The sequence below is a fragment of the Patagioenas fasciata genome, chromosome 32 (genome assembly GCF_037038585.1).
Source record: "Patagioenas fasciata isolate bPatFas1 chromosome 32, bPatFas1.hap1, whole genome shotgun sequence".
NCBI classification, from domain to species: domain Eukaryota; kingdom Metazoa; phylum Chordata; class Aves; order Columbiformes; family Columbidae; genus Patagioenas; species Patagioenas fasciata.
In genome coordinates, this window is record NC_092551.1 from 1,032,725 (window position 1) to 1,059,848 (window position 27,124).

Genomic DNA, 27,124 nt, shown 5'->3' on the forward strand with positions numbered 1-27,124 from the left:
CTTCAGCTGCCACGCTCCAGCCAGGAGCGAGGGAACCATGAGCAGTTGAGTCATTCCTGGGCTTCTTTTGTTCAGCTTCCCTTTTTATTTCAAGATCCTCAAAGACTTTTTTTCAATGACAACTTTAAACTAGGACCTGACGGAAGAGAAATTGAGAGGGAATGATACATAAACTCTTGTACCTGCCTGGGGCTTCTCTGGGATGCCACATAAGGTACCAATTATGAGTGAAACAGATGAGAAGAATGAGGAGTTCATGGAGGGGTTAAGAACAATGTCTTTGACCGAAACATTTACAGAAGTGTAGAAACTTCTGAGCTTTATATCTTTCTATAACACTGAGCCCAAAAGGGAGTCCAGGAACAATTCAGCACCTCAATCAGATATTAGGATCCTAAAACACGCACTCAGCTGACAGTTGGATCCTGAAGAACTTGGGCACTTTGGCACCTCAGTTTTCTGCACTGAAGCCCCCCAAGGCTTCCCCTGTATAAAATAGTGCCAGGTTTCCTCATGGGCTGGTAAGAGGAGGGGAAGGAGGACGCGAAGTGACAGATTATATATATAAGCACGAGAGCACAGGACTTTCTGGCACGACGGGGAGGCCAGTCTCCCTTCCAGCCCTTCTCCAGGGATGCTGCTGCGCTTCACACGAGACTCACCAACACAATGCACTGAGCAGCTGAACTACAGAGGAGATGAGAAACCATTCGCCAGGGGAAACACCCATGCCCAGCTGGGCACCGCTCCAATAGCTCTGTCCCAGGTTTAATCCCACGGTGTCAGGGTACCCTGGGCAAGCGCGTCAGCAAGGGCCGCAGATCTGCCCCAGATTCCAGCTCCCGAGTGTCACCAGCTGACACTGGCTTTTGGGAGCACCACGGGGCTGCACACATTCCTCCAAGGAATGGTGCCAGTTGGCCAGGAATACCTTCCAAAGCCACTTGGCAGAGCTGTCGTTACAGACACCAGAACTAAATCCACAGCCATACAGTTTTGGAGACAGGTTAAGAAAATTAATCCTGAATGTATTCCCATTTCCTGAGTATGACACACAACCTGTGCCTGACCAGGGGTGATAAGGAACCCCCAGAAGTCCAGCGGATCTGCCCCAAACACCCCTCTTCCCCTCTGTGAAAATTATTCCCTACATTGCAGACTGAGCAGCCGCAAGTCAAGGCAGCTTCTCTGTCTTGAAACGATGTGCTGCAATTATCTCACAGCAGATTAATGACACGAGTGCTTTCCTGAGGAGGAACAGGTACAGAGCCATGGTGCGTAGTGGCCTGGGAAAAGATGCTACAAAGAATTGTCTTGGCACAAATGCTGTAACTGGGGCAAGAAAAGTGACAAATATCTTTGCAGCACGTAACTGCGACATCTTGGCAGTGCTGTGATATTCATGTGATTAATCTTGAGATCTAATCCCACACCTGCCTATACACAGAACTGAAACCGGCAATATGCAATTGCCATTTTTACCCTTGCTCCAAAGACTGCAGAATGGCTCTGCTCTGTTTGTATTTATTTATGAGTGTTTCTCCACTCACCTGTACAGCAACCACAGAAAGGACCTCAACTGAGATCCTGTTAAATTCATCAAAACAGCCCCAGGCTCCCGTCTGGGAAAGGCCTTTGTAAATATTCCCACAAGACTGGAAAAACAAAACAAAAACAAAGATCACAAGAGTGAAATCATAAATGGAATCAACTCCAGCAAAAAATTGATTTTATTTCCCAGCCTGTTTATTTATAGCAATTTACAGTCTATTGTGGGTATTTAGAAAAGTGCATGGAAACAGCAGGCACAACTCAATTATAATATTTATAGCTCTGCGCAGCTTGCCACTTTATCTGCTAATTGCACTTTCTCGATGTATCTGTGCACCAGTTTCATTTAAAGGTCACTTGTGCTGAATTACTGATGGTCCTGTTTCCTGGGAGAGCCCATAAGCTAAATGAAATATGATCCGAGGCTACCAAAATCACTGTACCGTGCCAGACTGGCAGAGAGCAAGACTCAGCCTCATGATTCAGTGCTCTGTAGCGGCTGAAGGTTCACTATGTTTTGGGTTTATTCTGGGAGAGGATCCTGAGAAAACCAGGACAGGTCCCTCCCCGTGCCAGGGGCTGCCAGGTCGCGAGCACGCCGAGAAGAAACGACCAGGGTCCAACTATCAGCGCAGCCTTGGTCTCAACTGAACAGACCAACATTTTTGAAGAATTACACATGAAATCTAACTCCAGAAAGGAAGGGAAATGCATAATGAGGCAGAGAAGATAGTTCGGGTCTCTGCCTCCTGAAGAACCTTGTGCAAATCTTAGAGAAGGAACGGGAGGAGAAGGAAAAGGCATTCAGCTTAAAGGAGTGTAGCAGGGATTTGGAGAGAGGTGATCACAGAATCCCAGCCTGGTGGGGCTGAAGGGACCTCTGCAGATCCCCAGTCCAAGCCCTGCTCACGCAGGGTCACAGAGCAGATCACACAGGTGGGTCCAGGCGGGTTTCAATGTCTCAGAGAAGGAGACTCCACACCCGCTCTGGGCAGCCTGGGCCAGGCTCTGGCACCTCCCAGCAAACAAGTTTCTGCTCATGTTCAGATGGAGCCTCCTGTGTTTCAGTCTGTGCCCGTTGCCCCTCACCCTGGCGTTGGGCACCACTGAACAGAGTCTGGTCCATCCTCTGACAGCCACCCTGAGATATTGATCCCATTGATCAGATCCCTCTCAGCTTCTCTTCTCCAGCTCAACAGCTCCAGCTCTCTCAGTCTCTCCTCACAAGAAAGAAGCTCCAGACCCCTCAGCATCTTTGTAGCCCACTGCTGGACTCTGTGCAGTTATTCCTTCTTAAACTGGGGAGCCCAGAACTGGACACAACTCCAGATGTGGCATCACCAGGGCAGAGCAGAGCGGAAGGAACAACCTCCCTTGACCTGCTGGTCATACCTCTCCTAATGCACCCCAGGTACCATTGGATTACTCTCATCCTTCAGGTTTGCTCGGGCCCTGAGCATCCCCAGCCCCATGTGACCGCACTGCAGCCGAGGTGGGAGCCATACCTTGTAGTCCATCTGCTCGGAGCAGTTAAACACGTACACCATGATGCCCAGGGCTCGCCCCAAATCTTTCGTAGTCTCCGTCTTGCCAGTGCCCGCAGGGCCTGCAGGTGCTCCGCTCCTGGTCAGGTGCAGTGACTGGGTCAGGGTGATGTAACATCTGTCACAGTGAATGATGAATGAAAAAAGGAAATATGTCCAATAGGTCAACTGTGGGCTGCAGGGCAATAGCACTAGAGCATTGCACTCAGCAGAGCCTCTCCTCTGAAAAGCTGTACGTGAGCAGGGGTCATGTCTGAGCTGAAAGCCTTCTTGGCATTAATTACCACCTCTGCTCAGCTCTGTTTTCTCCAAGAGATACTCATCTTCCACCAAGGTCTGCCCAAACCTCTTCATGTCCAGCTTGTGTTCTCTCTGGATCCTCATACAACTCATGGATATTGGGCACATCTCAGGCAGTATGAGAAAAGGACAGCTTTTCTGGAAGACCTGTCACTGACAGAAACCTGCTCAGGTGGCCTATGAGTGAACCCAACTCAAAGCTGCAGCAAGTCCCAAAGTTTCTCCATCATGTTGATGATGGACACTGGGGTGGTGTCCACATGTGAGTATCTATACTACCTGTATAAGCCACAGAGGTGTAGTCAATATAGCCAACAAAACCTGATGATACCTGGGGGCTTGACGCAGCTGACTAACACAGGTGACTAGAGCCACCTGAGATGCTCTTGGTTGCTGAAATGTCACATAGGGTGGAGAGATATGACAAGGGGTCCATAGGAGACTTTTACACTTCTGGATTGGCAGCTGGAAGCCAGGTGGGACAACACAGAGTATCTCAAGTAACCCTAGGTGTCCCCACTGAGGCAACCAGGTAGATGTCTGCTTCAAGATGGGATGAAAGCTCTCTAGACTCACCAGCTTTATGGACTGTGGACATCTTGTGCACAGGAAGACACCCACAAGTGTTTTAATGTGTGAGCTGAATCCCACCCAGGGATCTGATGTACAAATTCCCCAGAGGGTACCACCAAAAACCAGATAAGAGTTAGAGCTCGACCACTGGAGTGCTGGGACATGGAGACAGAACAAGAGGGATACAGGTGTCTGAACTAAATCCATCTTTGGTTGGCATCTCTCTCTCTACCTGTGTGGCAAAGCCCAGCTATGACATTGTGTCCCAGGGACTTACCTGTCGGTCAGCGGAGTGATCACAAGCCGAGGGGTATTGCCAAGGTATTCATAGGAGTACAGGAACTGGGCGTCACAGATGTTGGCAAAGCAGTGCCGTTCCTCATCTGACCATCTGTGCCGGAGCTGTGACAGCCAAATGAAGGCCTGGGCTTTGTCCACCTGCAGCACACCCACAAACACCATCACAGGAAGGCCGGGGATGCCAGACACATGCAGCTCGGGGGCCAAAATAGCGACTGCTATAAAATTTTCATGGGGGATGACTGGTCCTCACTGCAAGGCAGGTGTGGTGAGGAAGGCCGCCTCCTTGCAATGCGGTGAGAAATGTCACCTCCCCATCTCCCATCAGTAAAGGGGAGGAACCAAATTAGTGACCACATTGGTGGGAGAGGAAAAAATTAATGGCCAAGAGAAAGAGCCTTACAAAAAGACTCCTGAATAGATTTAAGAAGCAGCAAGTCATGAAGAAGGTCTCATAACGCAACCAGAGTGAGAGAAGGAGCAGAGGCCATCTAGACAAGGAAGAGGTTGCAGACAGCACCAAGGAAACAGACTGGGGACAGGTGGACAAAGACAGGCATGGCCAGCGCTCTCTGCACAACCAGCAGGCAGGTCCAGATGCATCACTTCACCCCAGGCTGGACCGAGGCACCACTGAGCCCAGCTGAGCCTTGAAGACAGAAACCCTGTGAGCAGCCTGGCTGCCTCTGAGATGACACAGATGAGGGAAGAGCCACAACCCAATACATTCAGGGCATCTTCCCACCCACCTGCAAGGCTAAACACTTGGCATGGTGTCAGGGACAGGGGAGTAGTGTGGGAGAGGTGTTGCAGGAGAAGGGAGTCCCACATAAGTCCCTGTGGCCCCACACCAGACAAAGGACGCTACAAAGAACAAAGCTTGAATGCTTTTTCTTACTTTCTAAAGTCAAAACTGAGACTGAGTCCAGCAGCCTCCCAACACAGCACCATCATCCACCAGCACATGTCTTGGCACCAGGACGCAGTGCCGCGCTCTCACTCCTGGTGTGAATCTGCAGCAACTACAAGTTGGTGTTGCAGGGCCATGACACAGCACAGCTCTGCAGGCTTACAGGGGCTTTCTGCACACTTACTACAAACATTGTAGAAATAAATTTAGTCATACGTCTCCCACTGAGACCGGCAGTGATCTGAATGGCCAGTGGTTGGGCCCCCTGAAGCCCCCTCTCCAGCACCCACAGAACTGTGCTGAACTGCCAACACCAACCTTCTGTGCTATCATCTTTGCCACCACATCCCGAGCATGCACGTCGATGGTGCAAATGGTCATGATTTTCTGTCTGTCGCCCTTGGAGAGCTGCCCGATCAGCATGGTAACGAGGGTGTTCAGCTGGGTCACTTGCTTCTTGTGATATTCCTTCATCGCATTCTCGTAGCCTTCCTCCACCCTGGCAAAGGCAATCCCAACCTCGGTTGTCCACCAGATCTGGGTGCAGCAAAGCGCCACCTAGGGAAATAGGCTGGTTCAGTATCAGGGAAAATACCAAAGCTTCCTTATGTTCAAGAGTGTCGGATCCACAGGGAGATCAAGGATGAAACATCCGTGACATGAAATTAAGTATTTTTTCATACAGTAGTCACAGCAGACAGTACAACAAGGATCTGCTCCATGACATTCATTTAAAACACCATATCAGTGATAGACACATTTAGCAGCTAGTTATAAGTAAATCAGCACCTTTCACATGCCTGACACAGCAGAGGAGGAAGAGTTGGAGACCACGAGGTTGTCAGAGGTGCATCTGAGGGGCTCTTCGCTCTTATCAGGCCTCACCACTTTGCCTTCCTGCTGCACCTCTCACTGCTCTGGCTGTACAGACTGCACTGCCCAAGCCCCTGGGCTCTGTCACCCAACCAAGAGCCCCAACCAGAGCATGGAGCTCAGCCTGAAAACTCCATCAGGAGACCGCCAGGATAAAGGACAACTCATCCTCCCTCTCTCCTGGATAGCAAGGTGAAGGCCAGAAACATGCCTGTCCACAGCTGCTGAAAGAAGGGAAGGGCAGGACTGATGGGGAACCCAAGAGCTACCTTTCCACGAGCCAGCCTGAGTGGTGATAAGAAGCAGTGGCAGATACCTGGGCAGGATAGTCAAAGAGCCATTGTTCCCTTGGTTTTTCCTCATAAGCCATGACGGCTTCTGTCATCTCATCTCTCACAGTAGCCCTCATGCTGTCTAGTACATGACTGAGCCAGACTTCAACCTGGAAAAGAGATTAAATCCCAGTAACACATTTGCTCTTCTTAAGTGCCTTTGGTAATTAGTGAAGATAGGAAATGAGGCAAGCATCTCAGTTCTCTTTAGACTGGACATGAGGGAAAGGTTCTTCACCCAGAGGTGCTGGACACTGAACAGGCTCCCAGGGAGGTGTCACAGCCCCAGCCTGACAGTGTTCAAGGAGAGACTGGGCAACGTCCTCAGACACACGGGGTGAGCTGTGGGGTTGTCACTGCAGGGACAGGACTTGGACTCCATGATCCTGGTGGGTCCCTTCCAGCTCAGGACATTCTATGAGTTAACCAAACCTCACAGCCTCCTTCAGACTGGGTAGATTTGGCTAATTCTGGTACTGTAGGATTAGCATCTACTTCCAGACACCAAGAACAGAAGACAGATTTTTTTCTTGAACTCTAGCTACAGGAGGAACCAAAATGAACTCCGTCAATGAATAATTTGGTCAGGTGTGTTCCACCTCCAGGCCATGACAGAATCCCTGGTGGGATGTGGGCAGTCTGCCAGCAGCAGAAGAAAGATGCTGCCAAACTTGGGAACACAATTCCTGCTGAATTTCATATTTCACAGGCAAAGCCCTCAACAAGAAGACAGACTGAACGCAGCAAGCTCCATTGCTGGGGAGCTCAGCAGCCGGTATTACGTACTTTAGCTTCCTGTAATAGACCATGCAGAAAGGTGAAACTACCAGGATAGATAAGCTGAGCAGTAGCTTGATTCTTACATTTCATACTTTCACTCGTGGTATGAAATAATGAAGACTTGAGAAACAGGTAAAAGGCCTTCTCCTGCCAAACACACCCGTGCAGAGGTACTATGGAATAGCTTAGTCTCTTTTCAGTCTGCATCCCCTCCCTCACCGAGGATATTTGTAGCAAGCTTTAAGACCAACCTTCAAAAGGTCTTAGAAAAAATCAAATTAAAAACCTAGTCAGAAAAATGGCACAGCTCTTTCTCTCACAGTGGACTGCGACATCCACGTCCCCCCTTAGTGAGGACCTATCCAGAGTGACACGAAAGGTTGTGGTGTAAGGAGGTACTAAATCACCACCTCTTCCAGCTTTTCTCATGCACCAAGGGAGAGCAGTGAAGCTCTATGACGTCTTGGCAAGGGATCTCACACGAGGGGCAGGGGAGCAGACTCCACCGGACAGTTTTGATAGACAAGGACTTCCCTCTCACCTGCCCACTGCAGTCCCAGGGCTCGCTGGAGCTGACGTACTCCTCCTCTCTACTGTACATTCCCAGGCCAACCTTGGTTGGCTTTTGCTCAGAGTCCAGCTGGAATTTCATCCTGGCCAAGCTGTCAAAGAGTTTGGAAAGATGACGTTGCACCTGCAAAACGGGTTGTGTAAATAAAGCAACCGAGATAGGACGAGCGGAATGAAGATCACTATACATGTCACAAGCAAAATCATGTTAACAAAATATCTTGGATATTTAGGTAGCACCACATCTTCTCAAATGTGGCCAACATACTGCCAACAAAAGCCTCTTGCTGTCTCTTGTAATACTTCCACCTATTTCTACGTAATTTAGAAAACAGACATGCCTTAATAAATCATGTTTCTCCATTGGGAAATCTTCCATACAGAGCAAAAGCATAGAAAACATTGAAACACCTCATGACTCCTACCCCAAATTTCCCTACATGTAGTGATGAGAAGTCTGTAGCCATTTCTCCACCTCATCCTATTCTCAGCACAACGTGGAGTTTTCTTCACTACGAACTTTCCTGTTTTTCCACTACTAGAAACTGATTTTGTGCTAGTGAAATATCCTAAATTCTCTTTCATGGAGAAGAAAGATCTTTATTTCTGCCTAAGACCTATGATAAACAGCCCAGACCTCCTATAGAACAACCATGTTCACCAAAAGCACTCTTCCAGAAGGAAAAGAATAATTCAGTTCTTTCCTGTTCACCTCCATCTGAGTCTGCAAAGCCAACAGGGAGATGCTGTGGGCTCTCAACATCAGCATCTGCCTGCTGGGAGCTGAGCAGGTCACCAGCACTTCTTCCAGACCACTGCGTAACACACAACTGCATCACTGCGCGCCCCACGCCAATGAAGGTGAGATTCTCCTAGGATTGACGTCCCCACAGAAAGGGGAAGCTCCCAAAGCAGTCCCAGACAGGAGCTGCCTCTCTCAATTACAGCAGAGAGGTAGAAAAACTCCCATAGGGGAGATGAGAAATGAGGGAAAGGGACCTGGGGGTCCTGGGGACAGCAGGGTGACCATGAGCCAGCACTGGGCCCTTGTGGCCAGGAAGCCAATGGTACCTGGGGTGGGTTAGAAGGGGGTGGTCAGTAGGTCAGAGAGGTTCTCCTGCCCCTCTGCTCTGCCCTGGGGAGACCACACCTGGAATAGTGTGTCCAGTTGTGGCCCCTCAGTTCCAGAAGGACAGGGAACTGCTGGAGAGAGTCCAGCGCAGCCACCAAGATGCTGGAGGGAGTGGAGCATCTCCCGTGTGAGGAAAGGCTGAGGGAGCTGGGGCTCTGGAGCTGGAGAAGAGGAGACAGAGGGGGGACTCATTCATGTTTACAGATATATAAAGGGGGAGTGTCAGGAGGATGGAGCCAGGCTCTCCTCGGTGACAACCAGTGATAGGACAAGGGGGAATGGGTTCAAACTGGAACACAGGAGGTTTCACTTAAATTTGAGAAGAAACTTCTTCTCAGTGAGGGTGTCAGAGCCTGGCCCAGGCTGCCCAGGGAGGTTGTGGAGTCTCCTTCTCTGCAGACATTCAAACCCGCCTGGACACCTTCCTGTGGAACCTCAGCTGGGTGTTCCTGCTCCATGGGGGGATTGCACTGGATGAGCTTTCCAGGTCCCTTCCAACCCTGACATTCTGGGATTCTGCGTGAGATGCCCAATGCTCTGATGCTTTCAGAGAAGGAAGGGTGGAGGTGGATTTGTCCATCTAATTCTGACTCACTGACTCACAAAGAACTACAACCCTCCCTCTCATGAGCTGTGCTGCAAGTGGACGCAGCTTCTCACACACATACAAGCAGGGCCAAACCCTGGGAGGTGCTAAGTGACTCTGAGAAGCACAGGGCACTCAGCATCCCCCCAGATCACAGAATCATTTTGGGTGGAAGAAACCCTCAGGATCAAGTCCAGCCATACCCTAGCTCTGGCACTAATCCATGTCCCTAAGAACCTCGTCTAAATGTCTTTTAAACCCCTCCAGGGATGGTGACTCCAGCACTGCCCTGGGCAGCCTGTTCCCATGCCCCACAGCCCTTTCTGGGAAGAATTTTTTTACAATATCCAATCTGAACCTCCCCTGGCACAACTTGAGGCCATTAAGCGTATCTTGAGGCCATAAGCTTATCTCTTTTCAAACCGTAAGTAAACCGTAGAAACTTTTTCTTACATGTAGAAGCTTCTGGTCACAAATCCCCAGCTGCCCCTTCCCAGACCCTGTCCAGTCTGGAGGGTTCGGACACAACCCCAGCACTTGCTGCGATCCTGCTGCCAGAGCCCGAACGCACCTGAATCTGCACAAGTTCAGCACCCAGTTCACGAGGATAATGTCATTGTGTATTTAATCCTCCTTTAGGAATCATCAGACTTTGAAACTACATTGGGAAGGCTGAGAGTGTATCTATGTATGATACTGCTTGACATTTACTTTGATTTTACTGCAAATACTTTTGAATAACAGGAAACACCAGGAATTTCTTCTTACTCAACAGAGCATTTCAACACAGTATCTTTGCTTCCTGTGTTTTTTTTTTCCTCTTCATTTTAAATATCAATCAACTATGTATTTATGATACTCTGTGGGCTGAAATCACCCAGCAGCAGACACAGATAGAAGCAGCGTTAAAGGTTAGAGGGAAACAACAGCATTTCCAAATACACATGCAAACCTGCTCCATTCCTGTGCTCACATCAATACTGAAAATGGTGGAAAGCCTGAAGAAAGTGAAAATACTCGCTACCAAAAGACAGAATTAGGACTTTGTTCATCATCCAACACTCGCCTTCTGCTGTGAACGTTTTGACTGGTTTTATGCACCAACCTCTGAATAAAAGATGCGTCCCAAACAAGGCCAAGCAGAGCTGTGCAGGGGTGGGTGGCAACCCAAGGAAGTCCTGCCTTGGCCACAGCCACTGTCTGACCACCAGCTGTCTTACCTCTTCCAGGCTGTGTTCTGCTCTTCCCCTGTGAACAGGCCATCCCAAAGACCTTTGCACGGGGGAAGGAAGAAGTGGCTGACTAGCAGATGTCTCCTCTGCCTAAAAACAGAGACGTCTCCAAGCCCTCGGTTGTCAACACTGTCACATTTGAATGATCGGTCTGTGGCTCTTTCAACAACAGATGCTGTTTGCTGGCATCCCAGCTTGGGGAACCAAGCTCAGCAACAAGTTTTGGCTGAGATCCTCAAGAAATGGTTTCCCCCAACCTCACTGTATCCCAGCAGAAACAAACCCACTGTTTTTATGGTATCAAGAACATAGCTCTGCTCTGTGCAGTGCTTTCAGAACCATCTGCAAGCATCACCAGGGACAGATGGGACAACACACAGTGTGCGCATTGCCTTTCAGAGACGACAGATGAAGGCCAGCAGTGAAAGAGTTATTGTTAATCCAAGTGAGGGTGGGAGAAAAGGCACTCAAGAAAGGATAAGCTACAGCTGAGTCCCTAGACAGCATCTTCCACCCTGACATTACTGACAGCTGGAAAATGTGAAGGTGACATAGTGCAAGGCTTACCAGCTGTGGGTTGGTGCCATTGGAAAGAATATCCAATAAATCTGCTGAAGAAACAAAGTAAAATCTGGGAAAGGCCAATCTTTTCATGTCCAAATATTCAGCCAAAGCCTTCTCACACAGGGACAACCTGGGGAGAAGAGCAGAAAAATAGAGCCCAGGACAGGCGGGTGAATATCCTTTAATGTGTCGTGCTACAGTTTGGGTTATCGAGCAGATTCTCCCCTCCCATGGGGAAATGCCAGACATGAGCTGAGCCTGCAGGCTGGTCCTTTACAGCATTTTCCAAATAGATAACAAAGCACATAGTAACTCATAGATCTCTCTCCACTCCCAAGGGTCAAACAGACAAAGAGTCAGAGAATCCTCACCAAAAAGCAGAAACACAGGTGGAAGAAGAGGCTAGAAAGGCTTTGCAGTCTGACTTACTGTTTTAGACAAGCTCTCAACTGCCACAGGTGATTTCACACTAGGATGAAAGTTTCCAAAACTGCTTTTATTCTAATGAGCACATTTTAAAGTCTGATTCAAACCTACTCAGCTTTTTGTGCTTGTGAAGCCTGAAAAGAAACTTGTTTGCTCCGTTCTAAAATGAATCTCTCAGTGTTTACATGTTAAACTGCTGCTGAGCTTTCAAAGTTCATAAATAACACGCAGTTAGTCCTCTGTGGGGAACACGGGCCTTATCTGTTTAGGAAGTAAAATTAGATCTCTATTTTAAATGGATAGTTATTACTGACACAACAGCTCTCACGTTAACTTGTTAGGTGTGTTCCAGGTAGAGTAGCTCATATGTTAGGTGAGAACTGTATCCATCTCTGGACATTAAGGTCTTTCTCAGGGAGTTTAGTTATACCATCTGTGAAGCGTACACACACAAAGATAATTTTGTTAATTAAAGCACATGGGATCAGCTCTGCTGCAGATATCCCTGCTTGGACTGCTAAATAGATATTTAAGACACCAAATTTGGGGTGGCAGTGAGGCCACATGTTATTAAAACCAACTGAGTGCCTAGCTTTGTATGTGTGCAAATCAATATTCAAGATAAGAGTTTGCACATACGCAAAGCCAGAATCCACCTTGGGGGCTTCAGGGTGATGGATCATGAATAAAAAGACTCAATGTGTGAATGCAAAGAACGCACAGTCCAGAAGGAAAGCCTTGGAGCACAGGTTAAACCAACTTATTAGAGCTGATCCCAGTCTCTGACAAAATCCTGGGACTGAAGTTGTACCTACCTACTCTGAATGTCCTCCAGTTGTTGGGACAGACCTGGTTTATTGGTGGCCTCAACCACATTTGGGGTTTTCTGAGTTTCATAGGCCAGTTCTTTAAAGTCCGCATCAATCCCTTCAAAGCGTTTGGAGTCCTAAAAAGCAACACAAACATGCTCATGGTAAAACATGGATTTTGTGCTAAAGGTCTCCATCCTCTGGGTGCTGTCTTTGGGTTGAGGGGAAAACCTTCTGTCCAGTGCAGACAGGGACCCCTCCACCATTCCAGAATGGCTCTTCCACTGACTTGCCTGAAACTAGTCTGCAAACAGGCACTTGCCTTCTTGTCACTGTATCCCAAAGGGGTTGTGGATAAAGCGCTCCATGCAGGAGGCAATGTCTAGGACCAACCATTTTCATGGGATTTAATTCCCCTTGGAAAACCTCATAAATCTCTCTCTCCCATGTCCAGGTGAAGTACCAAGTTTCCCTGGCTGCAGCAGCAGGAGATGCTCCCACACCGTGGAAAGGCTCCCAGCCTCATGTGAGTGCACTCCTCCCCTCCTGCTACAGCACAGGAATCCCAACACCCATCCACAAAACGGGTATGATGACTCTTGTAGAGGAGAGCCCTTCCTTGCCTTCAATGAGGGTATGGAAACCCCACGTCAGCACCGGAGGCCCACATCAACAATTATGCTCCATATCTAACAGGGACTCTGAATTTCTGGAGCTAAACACTGAAGAATAAAGCAAGCTATGTTCAAAACATCTCTGCTCCTCCCTTCTTCCCAGGTCAGGCCTCCTAAGTGAGGCGGGACACTGAACAAGTGTTCCAAGCAGTCCAGGTAACACTTCCACGCTACCCTGTGTTCAGCCCCAGGAGCAAGGCTCCATCTGGAAGGTTGAGCCCTCCCTACACTCACGCCACAGATCCAGCTCCAGGTGAGCATCCCACAGCCTGTCAGCACATCCCCCCAGCCCTGGATGCATCCTGAGGGTGCTCAGCTACAGAGACTTTGAGCTTCAGTCTTTCTTTTACGGAAGAGAAGCTGCTGACTGAGCCACCTGTGTCCCTGGAGCCAAGAGGGCCCCGTGTCCTGGTGCATCCAGCACAGCACGGCCAGCCGGGCAGGGAGGGGATTGTCCCGCTCTGCTCTGTGCTGGGGCGGCCTCACCTGGAGCATTCACTGTGTGCAGGGCTGGGGACACAGGAGAAAAGGAGATAAAGCTACTGGAGGGTGTCCAGAGGAGGGACATGAACTTGGTGAAGGGTTCGGAGGGGAAACCGTATGAGGAGCGGCTGAAGTCCCTGGGTTTGCTCAGCTGGAGCAGAGCAGACTGAGGGCAGAGCTCATGGGGCTGCAGGTTCCTCAGCAGGAGCAGGAGGGGCAGGGCTGAGCTCTTCTCTGTGACAGTGACAGAACCCAGGGAATGGCAGAAGATGTGCCAGGGAGGGTCAGTGGGACATGAGGAAAAGGTTCTTCACCCAGAGGTGCTGGACACTGAACAGGCTCCCAGGGAGGGGTCACAGCCCCAACCTGACAGTGTTCAAGGAGAGACTGGGCAACGTCCTCAGACACATGGGGTGAATTGTGGGGTGTCCTGTGCAGGGACAGGAGTTGGACTTGACAATCCTGATGGGTCCTTCCAAGTCAGGACATCCTATGGTTCTATGGTTCATACCACTGCCAGACAGCTACTGAGATGCAGACAGCTGCCCAGCAGGATGCAAATGTAAATCATGATGCAATTTCATACATGACATTAGATAGCTCCTGGATATTAAGAGCTTGCTGGCACATGGTACAGCCTCAGGGCACTGGTTATCAGCACCTGTATATATTGCCCAGTGAGCGAGGTGTGCCCAGAATCATAGAATCATTTAGCTGGAGGAGACCATTGAGATCACTGAGTCCAACCATAACCTAAATCTAGTACTAAACCATGTTCCTCATCTATACATCTTCCAGGGATGGTGACTCCAGCACTGCCCTGGGCAGCCTGTTCCAATGCCCCACAGCCCTTTGGGGAAGAAATTGTTCCCCAGATCCAACCTCAGCCTCCCCTGGCGCAACTTGAGGCCGTTTCCTCTGCTCCTGGCGCTTGTTCCTGGGGAGCAGAGCCCGACCCCCCTGGCTCCAAGCTCCTTTCAGGCAGTTCAGAGATCAGAAGGTCTCCCCTCAGCTCCTGTTCTCCAGCTGAATCCCCCAGGTCCCTCAGCCGCTCCCATCACACTTGTGCTCCAGCCCCTCACCAGCTCCATTCCCTTCTCTCAACTTGCTCCAGCACCACAAGGGCTTTCTTGGTGTGAGGGGCCAAAAACTGCCCCCAGGACACTCAGCACAGCGTGCTCTCTGAAGCAGATGGAGGAACAGTCCAAGCAGAGCAGAGTGCAGGGTTGGAGACAGAACAGTGTGTTGTCCAGGGGTCAATGGGCTGCGCACATCCCCTCGTGGGTGTTCGTCCCACAGTGGTGCTGTCAGCGATGCTGCTCGTGAACAGGGACGGGGGTCACACAGCCAACTGTGGGTCACTCGTGAGTGAAAGGCAGGTTCCTCCACAGGGCTGCGAGTGGTCCAGCGGGGCCAGGAACAAGCTTGGAAGATTTTCTAAATAATCAAGAGAATAGGGAATAAGACTGGAAGCTGGACTCAAAGACAGCCCTGAGGAGGTCACAACCCTGAGGAGGGCATCAGTGACAACTCTGCTCAATTTTCTGAAGCTGAAGTGGGAGAAGAGCTGCTCTCCTGCTGCACCAGCACTGGAGGCAGGGAAGCGGATACTGCAAAGCTGCCTGGTCCAGCTCTGATTTGACAATTTGCACCATCTGAGTAATTATCTCCGTCTTCTCCCCTCCAAGGAAAGAGGGAACATGCCTGTATCACTGAAGGAAGCCAGCAGCCTCCTGCTCAGCCTCCAGGAACTCTGCATCTGCTGTGCAATGGTGGAGGGGAGGAAAAACAGTTTCTCAGCAGGGTTCAGGCACAACCAACAGTACAAAAACATCCTGGGGCAACACTGGGGAAACTGCTGTAGCATTAAGGGAGCCTCCAAGAAAGCAATGCAGCAAGAGAACAGTCCTGCTTGGGGGAACACGGCAATATAGACAACCTTCTTCTGTGTAATGGAGGCTCTTCTTCAACGCTTTCCACACAGGAAAAATAGGATTTGGGATTTCATACCTTAGGAAGCTGTGCCCGTATATCTTCTGAGCCTATGAATATGCTCTCCAAGTGAGACCGCGTACGCTGCACTTCGAACCAGAGAGAAATGACGGAATCTGTTGTGGACAGCTTCCTCTGCCATATGGACACTTCCTCCAAGAAGAAAGCAATACATTTGGATGGCATTAAATTCTGCAGCTGCACCTGGTTGTCTTCTAAAGTTTCTATGAGTTCCTCGTCTGACTTCAGCAACGGGATGTTCGTCCGGGGGTGAGGCTCATACTGAAACTCCATGGTGCTCCAAGTCATTTTTAGCTCCTTCAGGACTTTCTCCATACTCATTTCTCGTACCGCTTTGTCCACAATGCCACGAACCTCATCCTCAAAGTTATGGAGGTTGAGCTTCAGGAGGTCAGCCAGCGTGGTGTCCGAGTCCATCACAAACCTCACACCCGTCACCTGCATCAGCTGATTCCAGTGCCTTTCCCTAATGGCGGGATTTTGAAGTTCTGCCACAGCTTTCAGGGCCGTCAGCATGTTCTTCACCTTGCTGGCCAGCCCAGTGAAAGCATCCCACGCCCTCACCTCCTTATCCAAATTCCGAATCTCTCTTGCAAACTTTTTACACTCCAGATCCATGTTTTCCACGTTAATATCCGCCCATTTGGTGGTCTGCCAGTCATCAAGGCAAGTGCCCACAAGGGAGATCATATCCCAGAGCTCTTTGAGAAGACACAGCTCCTTTCGGCACTGCTTCAGTTGTTTATAGTCTGGCACTATGACTTCAAACAGACCAGCTGATTCATAAATCGAGGTCATGGCTGACTCCATTTGTTTAATCTCAATGTGCTTTGTATCCAGCAGTTGATAAGGCTTTTTGGTGTCAAACCTAGAAAGAAACGTTTATTCTTCATAAGTGATATTGTAACAACTTCTAAAGAAAACATAAAACGAATGGTGCCTCTGAGACACAAAGCAGACATGATACATCTATAGTACCCATTGATGGTGCAGCCACACGGCACTGCTGACAACCCCTTTAAGCAATATTGTGCACTCAGCATCCAGATTGAATCTCTTGCTAACACCTTACAGTGTTTGCAGGGACAAAACACCCAGGGCATAACAGATACAACACCGTGAGCAGGTAGGAAATGTATGCAAGGGTTCAAGAACACATCCTCAGGACACTCCGAGATGATCCCATGAAGCTTTTCTTCCTCAGGGCTTCTCTGATGTTATAATTTCACTGTACCTGAATGGTGCTTCTTTCCGAAATCGCTCTCTGAATCTGTGTTGCTCAACATCAAACGCCGCACAGCTCTTGCGCACAACCGTCATTTCGTTCGCCTGCAGAGGAGCCACACGCTGCTTCACAGCTATCGCCAGCTTCTTTATATTGTTCCATTTTTCTGGCAGCTCCTGCAAGCAAAATTTAAATGACGGTAGGCAGTATTTGCTATTTGATATAAGATGTGACTGATCTGTTTATGGACAATCACAGAACAGGAAAAGCAACAGATTCCATGCCTAAAACTGCAAGGAAGTTTTGTTGTGATGCAAAAGCTAAACACAATTTGGGATAAAACTTATCAGTTATCCACAATTTTGAAGACGAACGAAGACTGAGACTTTAAAACTGACTGCTCTGATTGCAAAAACATGTTAAATAACTTCAGAAGAAGGGTCCCAGACCAGATCCTGGGCTCCCAGGATGGCTCGGTGGTTGAGAGAGCACAGTTCTCCTGACACCGAGCCCAGCGGGACCCAGAGCTGGCTGGAGGCAGGAGGGTGGGCTGAGGATGCAAGTTCATCAGATCGTCCGGCTTCCCAGAGCTAATTAAGAAACAGAGCCTGGGAAATTTCCAGCCAGCTCTTAGAGCAGAAGATATTATGCCAGAAGGACTTCTACAGAGCTTTCTGGGGCAAATCCCTCCAGCCTGCCTGTATAATATTAGTACTAAATAAGACAGTTTCTTTCTCAGGACTGCATCCAAGCTGCTGGTGCACAGCTCTGCTAACAATCCACCCTTTGCACCTGGGATTTTATTTAGAAAGAGATTTGATTTCTTCTCTTCTCACTAGACTTCTCGAGCCAAATCCTCACCCCAGACAGTGACACCAGCCAGGGCTCTGCTGTCCTCAAGTCCCACAGCTTTGCTCTCCCACTTCCCCAGGTACTGTGCCAGCCTACAGGAAAGACTTTGGGCTTCTTTTCATCCCAGTGCACATAGTTGAGAAGACTAATGGAGATGCACCAACACTATGCAAAGAAGCGAAATAACCTGGAGGCAGCAGAGGCGGCCAGAGCAGGGCCAGTCCCTCCTGAGGGGTCTCTTTCTGGCACTTCATGTTCCAGTCTCTGTAGAAATCACTATCCATGACCATAGCAGGGCACACATGGAGCTGCTTCCTTGTCCTTCTCATACAAACTATCAGCTCCAGCCCATCCATCTTCATGGCCATGGAGGGAGCGGTACCTGGAGGAACTTACTTTGGTTTTCCTACTGTGTACAGCAGTGAATGAATTATTCAACTACGTGTTGCTGTCACTTGCCAGAAAGAACGAAACTGTTTTGTTATCTCCTACATCTGAACGGCTGCCCTGCATACCTCATTTCTTCTGTCAGAAAAATAAATCAGTTGTTCAAATCTACACGCACAAACAGGCACCAAGCAAGCAGCTCTTGGGCAGAGGAATCAGCAGAGCTGGGTTCCCCATAGCACCATTTTTTATGCTGAACTGAAGCTGCTGTAGCAGCCAAAACATTCATTTAATGCAGCTCTTCTGTTTTTCAGGGTGTCTGTAGGAATCCAGTTATCTTTAGGACCCTTACCCGTGTCAGATTTGGTGATACAACCATCCGTGGATCACGGCTGCACCAGCAGAAAACTGGGGGATTGCTGAACCCCGCTCAGGTCCCATCCAAGCCTGCAGCAGAGGGAGGAACTTCTCCCCAAAAAGCTCTGCCTTAAACCTGGTGTCCTACACAGAGCCCTCTGCACACAACGCCCCGTGACTAAGGGGTATCCATCAGTACGTAGCCACACGCTCCTCCACCGTAACATGGTGACTGCTGCCAGTTCCCCAAGGCTGGCTGGGCATCCCACAGGCTTTTCCAGCCTTCACCTCATGGTCCCCTGTCCAGAAATGAGAAGAATTCCCCAAAGAAAAATTGATTCATCAGGGCCAGATGTGGAAAGGTGCTGAAATACTTTCATAACGTGCTCCCAGTGATGTCCTTTGGGTCAAGCAGATTGGGTGTTATAGACCTAGTGGAGGACTGAAGTCCTATGAGAAGGCGACTCCTCTGCCAACATTATCCTTCCCATCTCCACAGTTGCCAAGAACTGGCTTATTTAAAAATAATTATAATTCAAACTAATTAACAGATGTATTTGAAAATGCATTAATTTTTTTCAAGAGTAATCGCTGAGAGTTGGAGCAGGCAATTCTATGTTTTTCATACATAACAAAAGGCTTAATCTCTGCTTTAAAAGAAAAACCTCAATATAACTCCAAAATTTAGAGCTATTAAGGCACATCCCACAATAGTAAAATACTATCCACTGAGGCCCTCTAATGACAGGGAGTGGGGCTTTAAATATTCCTGCAATGCTCTTAAGCTCATGCTCTTTGACGCTGGCTACTTGGCAAACCGCCGTGTCCACCGCAGCTTTTCACCCACCTCCAGTTGCTTATAGACTTCCTCCGGCAGCTCTTGCTCGTACGTCTTCAGCAGTTCGACGGTTTGCTTCAGGGGCTCGAACATGGCATCGGTGACACTGTGCCTTTCCTTAACGGCCAGGAGATGCCCCATGATCTCCACCAAACCATCATAATCGCCTTTTTCAACCTTCTTGCTCAAACCTTTGTCAGCAGTTTTTATGAACTCGTCCAGGTCAGACAAGCTGTAGAACACAAAACAGGAAAGCACCAAATGAGAGCAGTTCCTACCGGAATCATCCAGGCAGCTGGACTGGCACGGAGAGGGAAAGGCCTGGCCAACTCTGCCCATCACATGGCAACATGCTGAGGGCATCAGAACCACAGTTCATGCTCACAGGGATCCATAGATGTGGTACAGCTTCCTGTGAGGAACGGATAAATGGGTTGGGACTTCACAGGTTGGAGAAAAGGCATTTGAGGAGCACAAGTCTTACGAGGAGCAGCTGAGGGAGCTGGGGCTGTTCAGCCTGGAGAACAGGAGATGAGGGGAGACCTGATCTCTGCAACTGTCTGAAAGGAGGTTGGAGCATGGAGGGGGTTGGTCTCTTCTCTCAGGTAGCAAGTGATAAGATAAAATGGCCTCAAATTTCTCCAGGGGAGGTTCAGATTGGGTATTAGGAAAAAAATTATTCACAGAAATGGCTGTCGGGCCTTGGAACAGGCTGCCCTGGGCAGTGGTGGAGTCACCATCCCTGGAGGGGTTGGATAGACATATAGATGAGGTTCTCAGGGACATGGGGTAGTGCCAGAGTTAGGTTATGGTTGCACTCTGTGATCTTGATGGTCTCTTCCAACCAAACAGATTCTATGACTCTATCCTATGATTCTATAAGGGAGACCTGTGAGCTCGGGTCTGTGGTCTGAAGAGAGTGAATTTGAAAGGACAGTTTTCATGTCATCTCTTCCAATACAAGAATTCAACAAATGAACCTGGTAGGTTGTAAAGCTACAACAAACAGGGATTCTTCTTCGCACGCTGCCTTATTTCAGAGGGTAAGTCTCTGCTGCAGAAGGATGCAGATGTTAAAAATTCACAGCGGTTCAGAAAAGCAACCGAACATTTGTGGGAGAAAAAAAAATCCATCCAGGTCTTTAGATACAAAGGTACAACCCATGACTCTCAAAGTCCTCAGGTATGAATGGTTAGAGACAAGGAGACTATTTGGGGGAAGTTTCCCTACCTGCTTCTTGATCTCACCAGCTGCTGGACACTGTTAGCAGAGCTTGATGGGCTCCTGGATCTTTGGTCCTTTCCATTCTTCCCTTCTCAAAACGCTTACTTTTGAAGTGCCCGCTTAAATTCTGTGGATGCTGCTGGACCAAAACATAGCCCTAAACACTTCACCTATTAAAGACTAAACTGCTGAGTCAGGAGCTCTTAATAAGAACTCCTAAATGCCTGTTCTAACCTATGCAAAAACCTCTTTGCACAGGAATTATCGTGCTGAAAAGAACACAAGAGATCACAGCAGCCACCACACGCAGCAGCCTTCACTAGTACATGTGTCTGTAAATATTTCTTCGTAAGCATCCAAGCCCTGTGGCATCCTTCAGCTGCTACTACTCAAATAAATCACCTAACACATCATCCTGCAGAGACCAGGCGGCTGAGCAGCTATTCAGAGCAGGGAACACATGTTAATTCAAAACTTACATCCAAAGCTCCTCCTTTTTGTAACCTTGAAACTGCCTCCCCATGACTGCTCATGCCAGGCAACCCAAATTACTTTTTTTACAAAGAGTGCACTCAAAAGAGCACTGCATTTAGAAACGGAGCAAGTATCTCATGGCATTAATGCAGCTTTACTGATGGCAAATTCAACAAAATAAGCATAGAGCCCTAGAAGAGATTAGATTAGTTGGACCAGGATGAACAGACAAACAGACATCCTGTCCAACACCACACAGTAGGTCGTAGGAGCATCAGCTCGCAGGATGTCGATGGTACCGAGTTCGTGGAACTGTTTGCACTTCACACACTCAGCTGGACCAGCTGCTCCCAGCAGAGACGAGGGGATGAAAGTTAGCAGAGATGCGATGGAGCTGGCAGGGGGTGTGTGCCCCCTCCTCTTGCTCCTGTATTAGCCTTTTGCTTATCAGTGTGAAATGATAAAGCCCAGCCAACACAAGAGAAACCCACTTTGGTTCTGGGAAGAAGAGGTAGAACGGTTCCTACCTGTGCATGACGTGGTCCATGAGATGCTGCTTGAACACCAAGCTCCACCGTTTAATCACATTCAGCAGAGACGCTTTGAAAGGCCGAGCATCAACTTTCATCCAACTCTGGAAAATGCTGATGGGCTCGATGCGATTCACCTCCTCATAGATCTTCTCGTAGGAGTCAATCTGCTCTCGGAACTGCTGCAGCGTGGGAGGTGACTCAGGGACCCCGTTCTCTGCATGGGCCTCGATTTCTGCCGCAGTGAGAATGTGCCCGTAGAGGAGGAACTGGCGGAAGAACTCCTTTCTGTCCTCCCCGTACAGGTAGGAGTAGTGGTCGAAGGCACTGCGGTAATCACAGCAGGCCGCCATCACGGCCTGCACACGCCCCATCAGCTCATGGCGCGTGTCGGCCAGGTCAGCCATGTCCTCCATGTCAGCCTGGAGAGAAGAGGAGAGGAGCTCGCAGTGATGCGGGGGCAGCGTGGCACCTCCTCACTGCCACACAGCGTGAGGGAGCTCCACAGCCACGGACCTGGTAGTGGAGGAAGCCGCTGTGCTCAGCCAGCCTGGGCACCAGCGATGAGATCCGGTAGATGTCGTTGAGAAGACCTTCCACCACGTCGTAGAAGCCATCGTTTGTGCCAGGGTCCAAGGAGGGTTGAAATATCAAATCTGGGATCACCAAATCCAGCTGCACCTCAAACAGGGGAGGAAGCCCTGCCTTGGGATCTGGTAGGGAAGAACAGAGGTGCCAGGTTATTTTTGAAGGGGAGAAAAGTGATCTAGAGCCACCACTAACATCCCACCACAAGACACACACATGCCCCACAGGGACACCAGGCAGGTGGGACACCCACTCGCTGGGTCCAGTGACATTGTGTCTGCATACAACGCAGAGGGGAGGCTGCCAAACCAGCTGGTGTTCTGGTACCCACAGGAGATACTGGAGAACAGATGAGACACAAGTGATTTAAGGACCGGAAAAATGCTGTGGAGGGAAGCCTTAAAGAGACCAGGCTCTTCAGCTAATCAAAAGGGAGTCTGAGAGCTGAACAATTACAGCGCATAAGTACTTAAAGAGGAGAAAAACAACAGGAACCAAGAGGCTCTTTAATTTAGTGGAGAAAGGCATGAAAAAATAAAACACCAACTGGTTTCACAAATGTGAAATTCTGTGCTTGTTTTTAACAAGATGGTGAGGAACTGGATGCAATTCTCCAGCTCAGTGTGCCTCCACATCCAGGAGGGAAGCGTTCTGAAGATGTGCTTTAGCTGGACACAGCTGCTCTCAGCAGAGTGACCCTCCGTGGCAGCCTTAGGCAGGAGCTCTGCTTTGGTGACCCCTCTCCTCACTCCTCAGTGATGGAGGTTTTTCTTTCATGTCTTTCATCCACAGAACCAACTCTTGAGACTCTCCACAAACGAAAGGTTGTGTCACCTTGATGCTTTGTGCATGGGAGGTCAGGAGATGGCTGATGCCCAAGAACAGACTTGGAATGATGCCTCAATTTTGTCTGTTCACAAATCCCAGCAAATGGTGCACAGTCATCTCTGTCCCTTCCCTTGAGCAAGGCTTTGCTCCAGTGACCAGGGGACAGAGTTACCCTCTGAGTCTGGAGGCTCCTCCAGCACTTGCTGTAGACAATGCAAGAGGCAGAGTAGAAAGACCACCACAAGTCAAAGCACAAAACAGAAACTTCCTTTTGGTGAGACTGAAGATGGTATCACGGCCAGAGCTGAGGAACCAGCAGTTACCTGTGTTTTCGAGGAGGTACTTGAGTGAGCACTCAATGGCAGTGAAGAATCCATCCAGAACTATCTCATCCACGTAATCCACATAGGCCTTCCAGATGTCAGATGCTGGGTCTGCAAGTAAGAGGCTCTGGTTTTCCTGGAAGAAAAAGACGACACTTTGAAATACAGCGGGGCTGAGTCTGTCCTACAAGAGCTGCCCACAGCTGAGGACTCATGGCAATGAGCACACAGGTACCAGCCCTGCGGGGGGTGAGAAACCAGACAGACGGATGTTGCTGCTGGTAGCATGGCCACAATTTTCTCCTTCTGTCAAGGGCTGCTTTGTCATCTGAAGCAACTCAAAATAATCACAAGGTAAAAATGGAGTGCGTGAGAGACTTAGCAGCCCTGCAACCTTCTCCTCCCTCTTCTCTGAGGCCAAAGGGCTCAAGGGTGCTTTGCAGACCTGGGCCAAAGGCTCATCCCAATGCATGAAGCCTCAGTCCTTGTGGCCTGTATAATGTTACCTTGGGTGGATGAGTCCTTCCAAGTGGACTGCTTACACCTCTGCCCTACAAATGGTCATCTCAAAACAAGAGAACTTTAAAATTCAGAAAAGGGTTTTTAAATAAACCAAGTGAAAATAGTTAAAGATTGGGATCAGAAGACAAAGGGTTGGCTTACAGCCTCCCTTCTCAGCTTATTGCGTTCCTTACCTCCAGGCAAGTTCACAGTCAGGAAATTCACGGTTTTCTAGGCCACAGAATGGCCCCATCCTTCTTGCGTCTCCTCTTCCACACCCACAAGACCAGCCTGGGTATCCATCCCCTGCACCTCCCAGGCTCTGCCGTGATCCTGTTCCGGCCTTGCTATGCCCTCTGAGGGCTCTTTCTCCTAAGCCTGCCAGGGGCTCTCAACACAGGCACGGGCTCAAAAAAAACGTAAGGTCCAGCTTGCAGTCTGCTGCCAGGGGTTCAAAGCTGGCTGTATTTCATCTCTGGGGACACAGGAGAGGGTGCCATTCCCAGTGGCATGGCAGCTTGGCACACATGAGATCATAGAATCATTCTGGTTGGAAGAGACCCTCAAGATCATCGAATCCAACCATAACCTAACTCCACCACTAACCCATGTCCCTAAGAACCCCATCTGTACATTTGTTAACACCTCCAGGGATGTGACTCCACCACTGCTCTGGGCAGCCTATTCCAAAGCTTCACAATCCTCTCTGTGAATTATTTTTTCCTAATATCCAATCTGAACTTTCCTTGGTGCAACTTGAGGCCACTTCCTCTCATCCTATCTCTTACTACTTGGGAGAAGAGACCAACCCCCTCCATGCTCCAACCTCCTTTCAGACAGTTGCAGAGAGCAAGAAGGTCTGGCCTCAGCCTCCTCAAGATAGAGTGGCATTGCCAATTGGGCTTGAGTCAACCCAGAGTTGCTGCTCCCCAACTTTACACATCAACGCTGAGTGATTAAACTGTTAACAGAGCAAGCCAGGGCTCTGGTGCCTTGCAGACTCACCTCCACATTTTGCTGACACAAGAGAAAGGGGAACTTCACAGGACTGAACACTATGGGAATGCCCATTTGAAAGCACCACCCCCTCTTCACCGTCCCATGCCCTTGTATTTGACAATGCCCCCTTGTCACTGGTGTTCTACTGAACCTTTACTCCAGAGGCCTCATCCTGGTGCAAAAGGGCAATGCAAGCCAGCATCTCACTGTCCTGCCTGTGCTTGTGGGTGCACGTACCCAAACTCTCTGTGCTCTTCTCTCAGCAGCCTCAAGACTCACCTGCTCAAAAGAAGACCTGAACACCCAAGGGAAACACAGCAGACCAGCTCTTGGCCCCTTTGCTGCTGTTCCTCCAGGTTTGACCAGCACAGCAGGACAGAGGCATGGGGACATCCTATTTTGGGCCACGGTGCCTTTCCCTCCCCAGGACCTTCATGCTGCTTTGCAGTTGGTCCTGCCCTGTGAGCCACCAGAGCAGCGGTGCCAGCCCTTCTGCCTTGGCCACAGCCCCATGTTCTCTCCGGTCAATTTAGGAAGTGTTCCCATCTTTTGGGTGTAGCTGGAGGTGGTTGAGCCTGTCACAGCTGTAGCAGCAGGACAACGTGGGCATAGTAAAATCCTCGCCGTGGGTTCAGAGGGTACAGAAGTGGGTCAGAAGCCCAAGGCTGAGTGCAGACAGTGAAGTAAGGTGAGCAACGAGGGCTCAGTGTCCCAGAGAGGGTCAGCCCAGTCTCTCCAGAGTCCAAGGCCAGATGGTGACCCTCAGGAGTGGGCTGGACCTAAAATCCATCTGCCTTCCAGCCAAGGTGCTGTCCCTGACACGCTAAAACCTCTGGGCAGGTGAGGCGCAGAGATTTGGGCTTTCTCCTGCTCTGCAAAGAGGACTCTCAGCTCTGGCAAAGCCACTGGAAAAAACCCAGGGTTCAGACAGCAGCTTTTTTCTTGTTACTCAGCTTCTCCCTGGACTGACAGCGTCACCTCCTGCTCCCACAGAGGAACAACAAGCCTAAAGCAGAAAGGTCAGCCACAGCCAGCTGCCTCTCCATTTTAAGGTGAATATTTCGGAGGAGTTTTTCCTCTGAGCAGGATCCCAAAGCCTGATGCACGACTCCCCTCTAGTGGCTTCACAAGAACCAGGACTGGGAGCCAGACTGGGCTGCATCGGCTCCCACTCCTGCTCCAAACTCGGTGCCTGGTCAGCAGCCCCGCACACTCAGCTGTACCAGCTCACCCATCAAAGTATTCCTTCATCAACAACAGGTAAGTTTTTCAAATGAGTTAAGGGAGTTAATTTTAAGGTGAAGCAGCTCTGGACATTTTCACCAGAGCGGAGAGACACCCAGAGCCTATGAAGAGTCAACAAACCCCTGGAGAAGGTCCCCCCTCACCTTCACCAGCAGATGAATCCTCTGCCCTGACTCTCGGACAAGGCTGTAACGCCGTTCCAGGCGGTCCTGACAGTCCTCCAGGCTCAGCAGCGATTCTCTTTTACAATCTCTTCTCACAAATATGGGCGACGCCCACGATCCCACGATGGTCTGGATCTCAACATTGTTTTTGGCTTTCTGTATCCTCTGCTCGAGGTCATGGACATCATCCATCACCATGGAGATGTGATCCCAGACACCTGGTAAAAAATGAGATGATTGACTACTTTTTTTCAGAGCTGCATGGCCAAGCTCTTGTGCACTCTCCATAAGACTTTTCCCCCACGGTTTCATGTATTTCTCACCCATCATTAACACAAGAGACTTACCACCTCAACCAAAAGAGTCACTTCTAGCTCCCTCCTACCCCAACAATCCATGGTACAGCTGCAGCCTCTGTTTTCTGCCAGGAGCACCAGCACCGTGGGGACGTCTGACCCTTCCCCCTTTCCCGTACCCAGATTTAATCTGCTACCAGAGAGAGAACAAGGACAACAGGCTGAGTGTTCCTGCCACTGTCACTAGAGCAGGGACCCACAGCCCCACAAACACAGGCTGTGACAGCCCAAGGTACCAGCGAGGGCTGCATTTAGATTCAGGGAACTTCATCTGCAGGAAAGTCCCTTCATCTTTGTTGTGCAATGGAGAAAGAGTTTTTCAGCATGAGGAATTCTGCTTTGCAAGTTCCCAAGGGAGGACACTTGTTCCTGTTCATACCACAAGCCTGATGACAGAAATATATATTCCAACAGCGAGCAGGTTGCTTTCACCAAGAGGAAACAAATTGTCTTCCTCCATTCTGCTTTGCAGTTAAAACTGATCAAGCAAGAACACTGGTTAAATCATCCCAAAGTCACGGTGCACAAACCTCACCACTAACCACAGTATTTCATCTGGCTGGAAAGGATAACGAGGTGG

At 49.4% G+C, this 27,124-nt stretch overlaps 1 pseudogene; it reads right to left on the bottom strand.

Moving 5' to 3' along the window:
- LOC136110807 (dynein axonemal heavy chain 9-like) overlaps window positions 1-27,124 on the bottom strand; it is a 141,041-nt pseudogene that overhangs the window by 72,319 nt on the left and 41,598 nt on the right.